Source organism: Terrapene carolina, unplaced genomic scaffold (genome assembly GCF_002925995.2).
Source record: "Terrapene carolina triunguis isolate 2854851 unplaced genomic scaffold, T_m_triunguis-2.0 Scaffold236, whole genome shotgun sequence".
NCBI classification, from domain to species: domain Eukaryota; kingdom Metazoa; phylum Chordata; order Testudines; family Emydidae; genus Terrapene; species Terrapene triunguis.
The window spans coordinates 6,897,335-6,907,992 of record NW_020664587.1 but is presented as its reverse complement, the minus strand read 5'-3'; positions in this window follow the sequence as shown (position 1 = coordinate 6,907,992).

The window sequence follows — 10,658 nt, the reverse complement described above, 5'->3', positions numbered from 1 at the left end:
GCTCGACCTTCCTCCTGGCCTGCCCATCCCAGGCATGTGTTTGCAGGTACGTCTGGAGAGAGGATAAGCGTTCGCTAGGCAGGGAGAGTAAATTAGTTTTTAAGAGAGGAAAGTCTTGGAAACTAACCAACCGCAGGCAAAAATCTACAGCTTCATACTGGATCCTTCAGTGCTACACATGTACCCCTTTCATCACTAGTCATCCTGCATCCAATGATGCACAGCTGATCAACCCAGAAACATCACACGTGACACATCATCCTCTGCATGCAGCAGCGTGATGGGCAAATCCCAAGCCCACACTGTGTAGACTGGGAACGCACTTCTCTCCGGGCAAACTCTTTGCACCGGGGCCCTGACCATCTTTGCCTGCCGAAGAGGCACCTGGACAGGCCAAAGAACTGCCACCGACTTTCCCCGTCCCTGTAGATACAGTCACAGAGAGGAGATTTACTGCGAGAGGCCCGGGTATCCGGAGCTCTTCCTGCTGTGGGATGTAACCAGCATGGCCCTGCAGCAGCCGGCTGCACAATCAGGAGGAATCTGAGTGAGAGAAATGCTTTCCTGTAATGCTGCACTGGAAACTCGGCCTCTGACAGGGATCTCAACAAGGAAAGCTCTCTGTGTAGTGGGACAATAAATCAGCCAACTACCTTCACCCCAATTCTCAGCACAGCCGCTCTTGACGAGAGAGCCCAGCGCATGCAAGATTCATGCCGAGGCAGCTGCTCCAAACCACAGCGTCTGTTCCAGAAAAGAGGATTCAAAGCAGCGGGGCTACGAAGAGCCTGTCGGAGCACAGAGGGGTACTTCCGAGGAGCCCCGAAACCACACGCACAGCAACCCAGTGCAAGCTTCAGAGCTACCCGAATCATGGATGGAGAGCAGCCGGCGTCCCCAAGTTGGTTCACACCAGACCACGCGCAGCAAGACTCAGAGTGAGGGAGCGTGTGCGGGGCGGGAGAGAGGTCTCCGACCAATGAGCTCTAGCTGTGATGGTTTGGGGTACTCTCTGCAGTGCTGGGAGGGTGGAGTGGGAGGTTATGAATGGATTATGGCTTTGCTACAGAGCCCAAGCCTACAGCCTTCGCTCAGGCACCTCAGCCTCCCCTCTTGAGCCTGCTGGGTCCACAACGTTCCCAGCGGCTCTGCCCCGGGCCTGCCAGGCAGCTGCACTTGGATGGGAGCTCTCCCCTCTGCACTGAGCTGCCAAGTACTGCTCCAAACAGCCGTCGAGCCCGTTCCCAGTACTAGACACGCAGCCCCGCTCCCCTGGCAGGAATTAAACCTCCGCTGCCTCTGACACAAGGATCATCATCATCAATCCCATTTTACCGACGGGGAAGATGATTTTTCAAGGCCAGGCAACCAGGCGGCAGCAGAGGTGGGACTAGAACCCGGGATCCTAGTGCTCAAGCCGCTGAGCTGGCCCCTGAACCAAACTGACACCCGAGGGAGTGAAAGAAAGGCCACATTAACCTCTTCCATGCTGGACATGCCAAATACAGCCAGGAAACACTTGTATTCAGTGCAATGGCACACGTGTCTCTCTCCAGATCTTTGAGCGAGACTTTCCAGCAACGTAGGGGTTAAAATTCTCCATCAGCCCCCCCCTCCCCCTGGGTTTCCCCCATAGCTAAGTCATCCATCTCAGTTCGCCTGCCTCATTCATTGGGAACAGCTGTTCGTTCCTGCTGATGGGAGGAGCAGGAGTTCATGGCTGCCAAGGAACTGCCCCCTTGGAACCCGAGCCCTGCCATAGGAATCGTTCCCACAGAGCGGCTGTCAAGGGAGAGCCCCCAGGTAGTTAGCAGGACATTGACAGGCACTCGCCTGAGTCCCCCCCTGCCAGCATGTCCGTGAGGGCCACTGCTCCAGAATCTCCCTGGCTCAATGACTTCCTGGGTCTCACATACGACACTCCTGTTAATACCCTCCAGAATGACGTTCACTTTTTTTTGCACTGCATCACATTGTTGACTCATATTCAATTTGTGACCCACTAGAACCCCCAGATCCTTTTCAGCTGCACTCCACCTAGCCCGTTAGCCCCCTTTTGTAGTTGTGCATTTGACTTTTTCCCCCCCTTTGGCTTTGCACTTGTCTTTCTTGAATTTCAGCTGGCTGATTTCAGACCCACGCTCCCATTTGTCAAGGTCATTTTGAATTCCAATCCCGTCCTCCAAAGTGCTTGTGACCCCTCCCACCTTCATTATCTAAGTCGTCCATGAAAATATTGACTGGTGCCAGGCCCAGGACAGACCGCTGCAGGACTCCAGTAGGTCCGTCCCACAGTCTGTTAGCAAACCATTGATAGCTACTCTTTGAGCAGGCTCTTTCAACCAGTTTTGAAACCACCTTATAATATTTCCATCTCAACCACAGTTCCCTAGTTTGCTTAGGAGAATGGCTTGTGGGACTGCGTCAAAAGACTTACAAAAATCTCGATGTATCCCATTTACAGCTCCCCCGCTGTCCTCTAGGCCAGTAACGTACAAAACCCTAACACTTATGTCAGAGAACATGCCATTTAAATCCCCCACCAACATAGGAATTCCCTGGCTGTTACAAGTGCCCGATTGTTAATACAGCCCTAGGCTTGGCATAGGCTTGAAGACTAAGCTAGCAAGACTTTCACTTACCTGTCCGCAGAAAGCAGAGCTCCTCAAACCACTTCCAACACGCAGCTCAGGGGAAGAGCACGAATCACCCTGCAGGTCACCTCATGGCTGGAGGAGGGGGGGTAGCTACTGCTGCAGGTGAAATGCATGATCTAATGATTTAGCTCCACCTGTGCAACTTATTAGCTGGAACCAGCCAGAGGGTAAACCTCAGAGGGAAGTGAAAGGAAACCTGGGTCCAGCTCTGCTCTCTCTCAAGTGTGGGGCTGTCAGGAGCGGAGTGTATCCGAGTATTTAATGCCCCAGCGTGGCTAGCATTGTTCCTGGGAGTTGAATTAGGGTGCACAGAACTGCATTGTTACATTTAAGTGACTAAGGGTGAAGCTTGTGCTCCTAACTCTCCGAGGCGCTTTGGAACGTCCCACCTTACCTAAATAAAGCGACTCCAGCCCTTGGAGAACCCAGCGTGTGGGAGAATATGTGGAGGGCTCATTCCCCCTCCCTCAAAGCATTGCAGCTTTCTAGTTCAGGAGAATTGGGCTGGGACACCCTGTGAAGCCACGGGCACCGTTTGCAGCACTCACGACTGAGGAACACAGGAACCCCTGAGTGGTTCCCTGCTCTGCATCAGTAAAGCCCATCAGGCCTAACAAACTCACTGCACCCAACACACTGCTGGGTCTAATGTCAATTAAGCATTGTGGCACCAACACAAAGGAAGCCCCATTTGCCTATTAAGTCAACAGGAAAACAGTTTGAGGAGGGGCTGGGGGATATGAAGCCATGGGAGACGAAGGTCAAAGTTGGGTCCTGGAAACAAAAGCGAATAAAATATATAAAATAATATAATAAAAAATATTAATAAATAATAAAAGCGCTGTCCTGTTTCTTCCCTCAGGGGTGGATAATAAAATGTAATTTTGCTTCACCTTATATTTCCCCCAAACTCATTGTTTTGGCCCCAGAGACAGGCCAACCCCCCCCACCCCATGATCACCCCGTTTAGCACCAACAAATCTCTCTCCTGCTGAGGCAGGGGGGTAACAAGGTAACCCACAGTCCTGGGTGCTCGGAGAAAGTGTCACATGAGCCCCACCCTGCCCCAGCGCGTGGGGGAAGGGAGCAGAGCGCACTGCCTCCACATCCCTGGGGAACAATAACCCGAGCACGTGTCCTGGGTGGAGGTCAGGGGGCTTTACAAAGAACCACCGTCCCCAGAGTACACGGGTCCCACCGGAGAGGAGGGCTGGTCCCGTGGCTCCGAATCCCAGTCCCTTCCCAGACTGCCTGTGGGACCTTGGGCCGGTGACTAGATTTCTTTCTGTGAGGCCATTTCCCATGTGTGAAATGGGGATAAAAGCCATTTGTTCTCTGCCTTGTCTAATTTGATGGGACGCTCTTTAGGCCAGGGGCTGGCTCTTACTAGCACCGTGGGGCCTTGACCTCATTTGGGGCCTCTCGGTGTTACTGTAACAAATGATAAACCCTAATATTGCCGTTAGCAAAACCCCGAAAATAAAGCAGCCCCCATGCAAAATCCACAGCCGCGCCAAGCCCCAGATCCACGCCGAGCGAACAGCTCCGATCCCTGCAATGTTTGGGCTGCCGACGCTGCTATTTTAACCTTTCTGCTTTGCGTTGGAGCCTGATTTTACAAGGCAGCTGAAGGGCTGCTATTAAAACGCCCCCTCCGCGATCCTGACAGCAGCAGCCGACTTCCACAGAAAACGGCACGTCGGAGCCGAGGCCTCTCGGAGCCGAGTAAGTGTCTAGCTCCGTCAGTGACAGACGGTTCTCAGTACCGTGCTCGGCGCCATTTGACTGCAGAGAGTGCGTGTTTCTTCCTCCCAGGATATTTGGATAGTTCCCCCTATTCTTCAAATCCGCCAGAGGAAGGCAGAGGAGCTGGGAGCCCAATTTCTGTAAGCCCGGAGGATTCCCTTGAACCTTTCCACCTCCTCCAGGGTGGGCATTTAGGGCTCGGCTGTGGCCCTATCACAGATTGTGTTTGGCTGATTTTTGTTCTTACGTCTCCCTCCATTTGTCCCCTTTGAAATAAGTCACTTCCCCTGGACACGCCGTCCTTGGGGTGGGCCAGGGTTGGTGCCGGGTCTGAGTGCAGCATGCGATCAGTTGGGATGTGGTGCTGGTCCACGGGAAGGCAGTTGACGGAGGTTATCATGGCTACATACCCATGCCCCACGTAACGCTGTCTCTCCCGGGATACTTCAAGTGTAAGCGCTTGTGGGGCAGGGACCGCCGATACATTACATGAATGTACAGCCCAATGGGATCCTGATCCCTGACCGGAACGTCACCAGCACAAATAAAAACTGGAAGCTGCACTGACAAATTTCCCGCTTTCTGGAAATGTGACCCAGGCTGGGCTGAGCTCGGGTCTCAGTTTCATGGGGGCCCAGTGGTGGCAGAGCACGGCCTGGGGGGGGGGGGGGCTCCGAAAAGAGGTGCGTGTGCCTAGCCGACGTTAAGCCAGCCCGTGGAGTCACTGGGCTTCTCCTTATTGCTGCCGAGGGAGGCTAACAAGGATCCAGGGCAGGTTTGCCCTGCAGGCGATTTCTAGTCATCTAACAAAGGGCAAGTCAGAGCTCACACACTACGCCCGGGCAGGGTCATTTTGGAATTGGAGGTTTATGCTGCTTTCGGTGCAGCCCGTGGGCAGCTGGCAAGCTGCCAGCATGGCCCTCACAAAGCCAGCAATCCGTGCCCGGCTAGATTTAATCTAGCTCACTCGGCTGCCGGAAGCCGCAGCAGCCCTGCAAGGAATGTACCCGGTGTTCCAGGTGGGTTTGTACAGCCGGCACTGACGCTCACCTTGCCACGGCAGCACCGTTCTGCTGTCGGAGCCGGCTAGATTAAAGCCAGCCCAGGCCCTCCCTGAATGGGAGACGCTGGATATTTGTTAAGGGGGAAGTCCCAGGCCCAGCTCCCAACTGCAGTGCCAGAGCCTAGCAACAACCTCGTTGGCCATTGGAACATTTTCCCAAGGGATGTGGTGGATTCTCTATCGCTCGGGAACCTTCCCCTCGGGACTGGATGTCTAAAAAGACGTGAATTCCAGCTCAACCACAAGTGACGCCCTGGGTGAGGAGCTCTGGCCCGTGCTACCCAGGGGCTCAGAGCAGATGGTCACTATGGCTCCTGTCTGGCCTTTAGCCCAAGTCGGTCACTTCCCACCCCGCTCAGCTCAGGTGCTACACTGCAGCACAGAGCCTCCTTGGCGAAATCCAGGAGATCCCACTACCGCCGCTTTTCAAGGCTGTATGGGAGGCGCCCACCTGGTCCGTTACCAACCACCTCCCTGGCGGCGAACAGAATGGGGACAAGCTGCTCCCTCTGGAAGACGCTCCTTCCTCCGCCCTCACGACCTGGCTCAGGGTGATGCTCAGTTCAGATTTGTTTTTAAGAAGGGACGCGTTTCAGGAAAGCAAAGGGGCACATCCTGCAGCTGTTACTCAGGCAAAATTCCCACTGGTTTTAATGGGAGTAAAACCCGAGTGAGGACAGGCGAGTAGGGCCCCGGAGAAAAACAGTGGGTTCTTGCTTTTAAAAGATTTGTTTACCCAAACTTCCCTCTGCCATATAATATTTAGCATGTCCCACTGTTAAAGCACTTCAGCCATGTTAACTAGTTGATCTTCACGACACCCTGGTGCTACCGATGATTTTCCCTTTTTTGGTTTAAAACAGATGTGGAAACTGAGGCAGGGCAATGTTAAGTGTCGTGGCCACAGGCCGAGCTGGCGGCAGAACTGACGACTCATGTGATCAATCCACTGATAATATTTACAGCGCAGATTTTATCCAAGGATCTGTAAGTGTGCGACAAAGGAGGCGGAGTCTCATTATGCAGATGGGGAAACTGAGGCACGGTATGTTTATGTGACTTGAGGCCACAGAGACACAGGGAAATCGGGGATTAGATTTAGCTAAACTGACTGTGTCTAGTGCCTTCCTCACTGGCTATAATAAATCCTGCTAGACTACACTGTGTCCCTGCAATGCTGGGCGCATCACAGCACAGGGCTAGTGCCTGAGAACCCGGCCGTGAGACGTCTCACTGCTCCCGCGGAGCAAAGCGCAGAGCATCGAACAAGCAACACGAAGGGAAAAATTAAACACCATAAGCCGGCCCAGTCTCAAGGCATGTTATTAAATATGAGTCAGGACGGAGCTAAAAGACATAGCTAGACGAGTGGTATATTGCTGTGGCCCCTTTAACAACTCCAAAGCCAGCGCTGTTTGCTTCTCACCCCACCTGCCAGAGGGTAATTAAGGCCACAGTGAAGAATTTGGAACAGGACATTGGGAGTAGAATTAGAAACATTTCTAGGAAATTCCTCACACACAAGGAAATGGGCAGCAGATGTTTTCCTTCCTCGGCAGGTTAATGCCGAGCTGCGATTTCCCCTGCTGTCGGCTACAAAGGATCCTGCGACACAGACGGGCCTGCAACGCCCCGACAGGCTGGGCTTAGCGAGGTGAGGGGGGAGTGAGGTCTCAGTGGGAATTTTGCCAAAGTCCCAATTTCAGAACTGGGGGGGGGGCCTGATTCTTCTCTCACGGCTGTAAATCTCTCTACAGCCCCCACGACTATCAGATCTGAGACCCTTACAGTCTTTAATGCATTCAGCACCAGAAATGTTATTGGCCTGTTTTTAGATGGGGAACAGAGGTCTAAAGAATAAAGCCAATGGGAGTTAGGCACCTAAATAGCTTCGAAGCACTGGGTCTAAGGAACTTACCCCAGATCATAAAGGGAATCTGTGGTAGACCAGGGAATTGAATACAGGTTTCCCAAACCTCTGGATCAGCCTTTCTCCCCTGACTGCAGCAAAGTTTAAACGGGTGTAAGCGTGGGGCGAGTCAGACTCACCGTACAATGTGTGACCCCTACTGAGTTACAAAGCTCCTTTGGTCTTGGTTTCTTTTAGCGCTAACAAAACCCAGATCCAAACGCCGCCCTCCCAGATTCACAGGCGTTGGAATCCCAAACCCAGATCCAAATTCGGCAGGTGGCCCCTCTCTTTGCAGATCAGACCCCTGGAGCTGAACTCTCCCGGTCCTTAGGGTGATGGAAACCTTTGTTCCAGGAACTTTTCTCACTCCAGCTCTCGCTTTCCTAGGGAACAAGGTGTTGAGCTGTAGAGCAAGGATGGGAGAGACCCTGCGAGCAGAGCAGCTTGGAAGTACCATTGATACCTGGGCTAGTAAGTTACCTGGTTCTGCAATGAAGAGCTTATTCAGTAACCAGGTCATCCGCCCTCATGACTCATGCAGGTCCAGTGAGACGAGGATGATGTTTGTTTCCATCAGCCCTGAACTCCCCCAGATGGAAAAGGAGGTTGAGGGGGAGGTTTTTTTCCTTGGCCAAAGTTCACGAGTGCTTTTTTTCTTGTGCCAGCCCATGTGTGCGCAGGCGTCTGTGGGAGAAGCGTGCAGCTGGGCGCAGGTGTGCACCCCGGCGTGGCACTTTGCACAGAGGAGTTGTGCCTCGCACACGGGAGGCAGCCCTTTGAAAGCATGGCCTTCTGCTCTGATTCCACCCTGCCAGGGCCTTGGCCGAGGGAGTCCGGCTACGGAGCGAACGTCCAGAGGAGATCAGGCAAATCCAGAGTCTGTCCAAAACCTTCCTTTCTGAAAACGACTTTCCACCATAAGAATCCCAGCCCTGATGCCCCTCCCCTCCTTCACATGTACTCAAACGCTCCACCCCATCAATCCCTACCTGCCTGAAACGATGTAACACAAACAACCCCCGCCCCCCCCCAAACAGCCAGAAACTCCAGGAAGTCCCCTAGGGACTTTGCTATTGCTATCGATTTAAGCACTATCACCTACCTCTAGTGATGGGCGGCCGCACATAATCCTAACACAGGTCGATATCATCTACCCAAGCTCCCACAGAAGTCAGTAGCGCTAGCATACTTGCAAGGGCTGCATGCCTGGCTGTGCGTGGCTACAAGAGAAACAAGCCTTGAGCCTTTAACTTCTACCTAGTCGGCCAGCAGCACGAATGCAGGATTAGATGTGGGCCTAGTCAGCCCATACCTACTGTTCCACAGGGCTGGAGAAGGCTCCTCCGGTGCGCTGACTGCCCGGGGCAGAGGAAGCCGGGTTTGGAGTTTGCAAAACTTCAGTCTTGATTTTGCACAAACCGACCAACCAAACTAGGGATCAGACCCAGGTTCCCTTTTATCTGTAGTTACAAATCAACCTGATGCACAGGGTCTCAGAGCTGCAGATGACTACGCTGTCACCTATGCATGGCTAACCTGGTGCCTGCGTGGGTACCTGCTGTCACATCCCTGCTTACATCATCACACTTTTAAAACACGCTGCGCATCCTGGTCAAAGTTACCCTCCTCGTCCCCAGCCGTCTCTTTCCTGGCATGTGCCAGGGCTGTGCAAAAGTCCCATGAGCACATGATCCAAATGCAAAAATGTGTTGTGTTTTTGTGACAATGCACCAACAGTGTCCCCCTGCCCCCCGAGAGCAGCTTTGCAGAGGACACAGGTGAAGAGACATGCTCGTACCAACGTTTGAGGCAAAAGTTGACCTTTCCGGGAAGGGGATGGGAACTGATCAAACTTAAATGGCGAACATTTCCCAGGAAAAAGTCCACTTCCTCCCCTCCCCCTGCTGTGTCACACAGCTCTAGGGCCAAATTCAGAGCTGGTGTAAGTGAGTGCCACTCCTTTAAAGCGCTAGCTACACCGCAATCAGAGGTCTGATTGCAGAGCAGAGATATAGCTTCAGTGGAGACTGGAAAGGCATACACACACCAGCTTTACTCAAGCGAGTGCGGCTACAAATAGCAGTGAAGACACAGCAGGGAGGGCTGCATAAAACCCGCCCAGACCCCTGGGTACGACTCATGTTCCTAGCCCAGGGTGAGGTCTGCGCGGCTGCATTTTCACTGCTATTTTTAGCCAGCTAGCCTAGCTAGATTAAAGCAGGCGGGGGGGGGGGTGCCCCTCTGAGCTGCAGTCACGCCCCCGACTGCAGTGTGGACCTGCCCTCACCCAACGGAGTCCCATCTACACCCCGCGGAAATGCTCCTATTGCTTCTTCATGTTCAGCCAGGTGCCCTCCTCAATGAAACCAGACACACCAGAGATCCTGCCCGGGCCCCGTCCGCTGACGGTTCCTGTCGCTCTGACAGTGGCAGGAGGGACTTCCTGGAGGAGACGGGCGCTGAAGGCTGCAGGCGAGTGTGACGTTACACTCCAGATTCTTTATGCAAATATCCTTATAATATGGATATGACCTAACTGAGATATGGTTTATGCAAGATGGCTCATGTAAGGTGTCATTGGAAAGGTTCTGATTTCCTGAATGTGATTATCCAATGTGTCTGCATGTATCATTTCTGTATCTAAAGTTAGGAATATGGCCTATGTAACAATTACAACTGGGTGTGTGTTGGGAAGACACCCACCAAACGACAGGCCATCAGATTTGATGGGCCATTAGGAGGAACAACACGACTGTGAAGATACTAATCTCTCTCCCTCCTGGGAGGCCATAGCTGTGAAACTACTAGGTCAGGTGGGCTTGTCACCTGATACTGAACATTATCTGGGACTTCTTGTCACTTTCCACTGAAAGGGTGGGGTCAAGTTTGGGAAACAAACGATTCCCACCTTCTGTAAAACTTATTTAAGGGTGGGGAGGAAGGCAAATGGAGAGGAAAGAAGAGGGACCGCTGAAAGTACCTGAAGGGACAAAGGAACTAACCTGAAGGGAAAGGCAGGGGTGAGTCCAGACTGAGACCGGGGTCCAGTCTGTAAGAAGAAATAACTGGAACGCAGAGCTACAGAAACTCTGCATCCTGCCTAAATTCAAGATTTAGGGTGAGAAATTACTATTTATACCAATTTCTTTAGTGAAACAAGCTTAGTTTGCGTGTTTTGTTTTATTTGCTTAGTAATCTGCTTTGTTCTGTTTGCTAACCCTTAGAAGCACTTAAAATCTACCTTTTATAGTTAATAAATATATTTTGTTTATTATTGAAC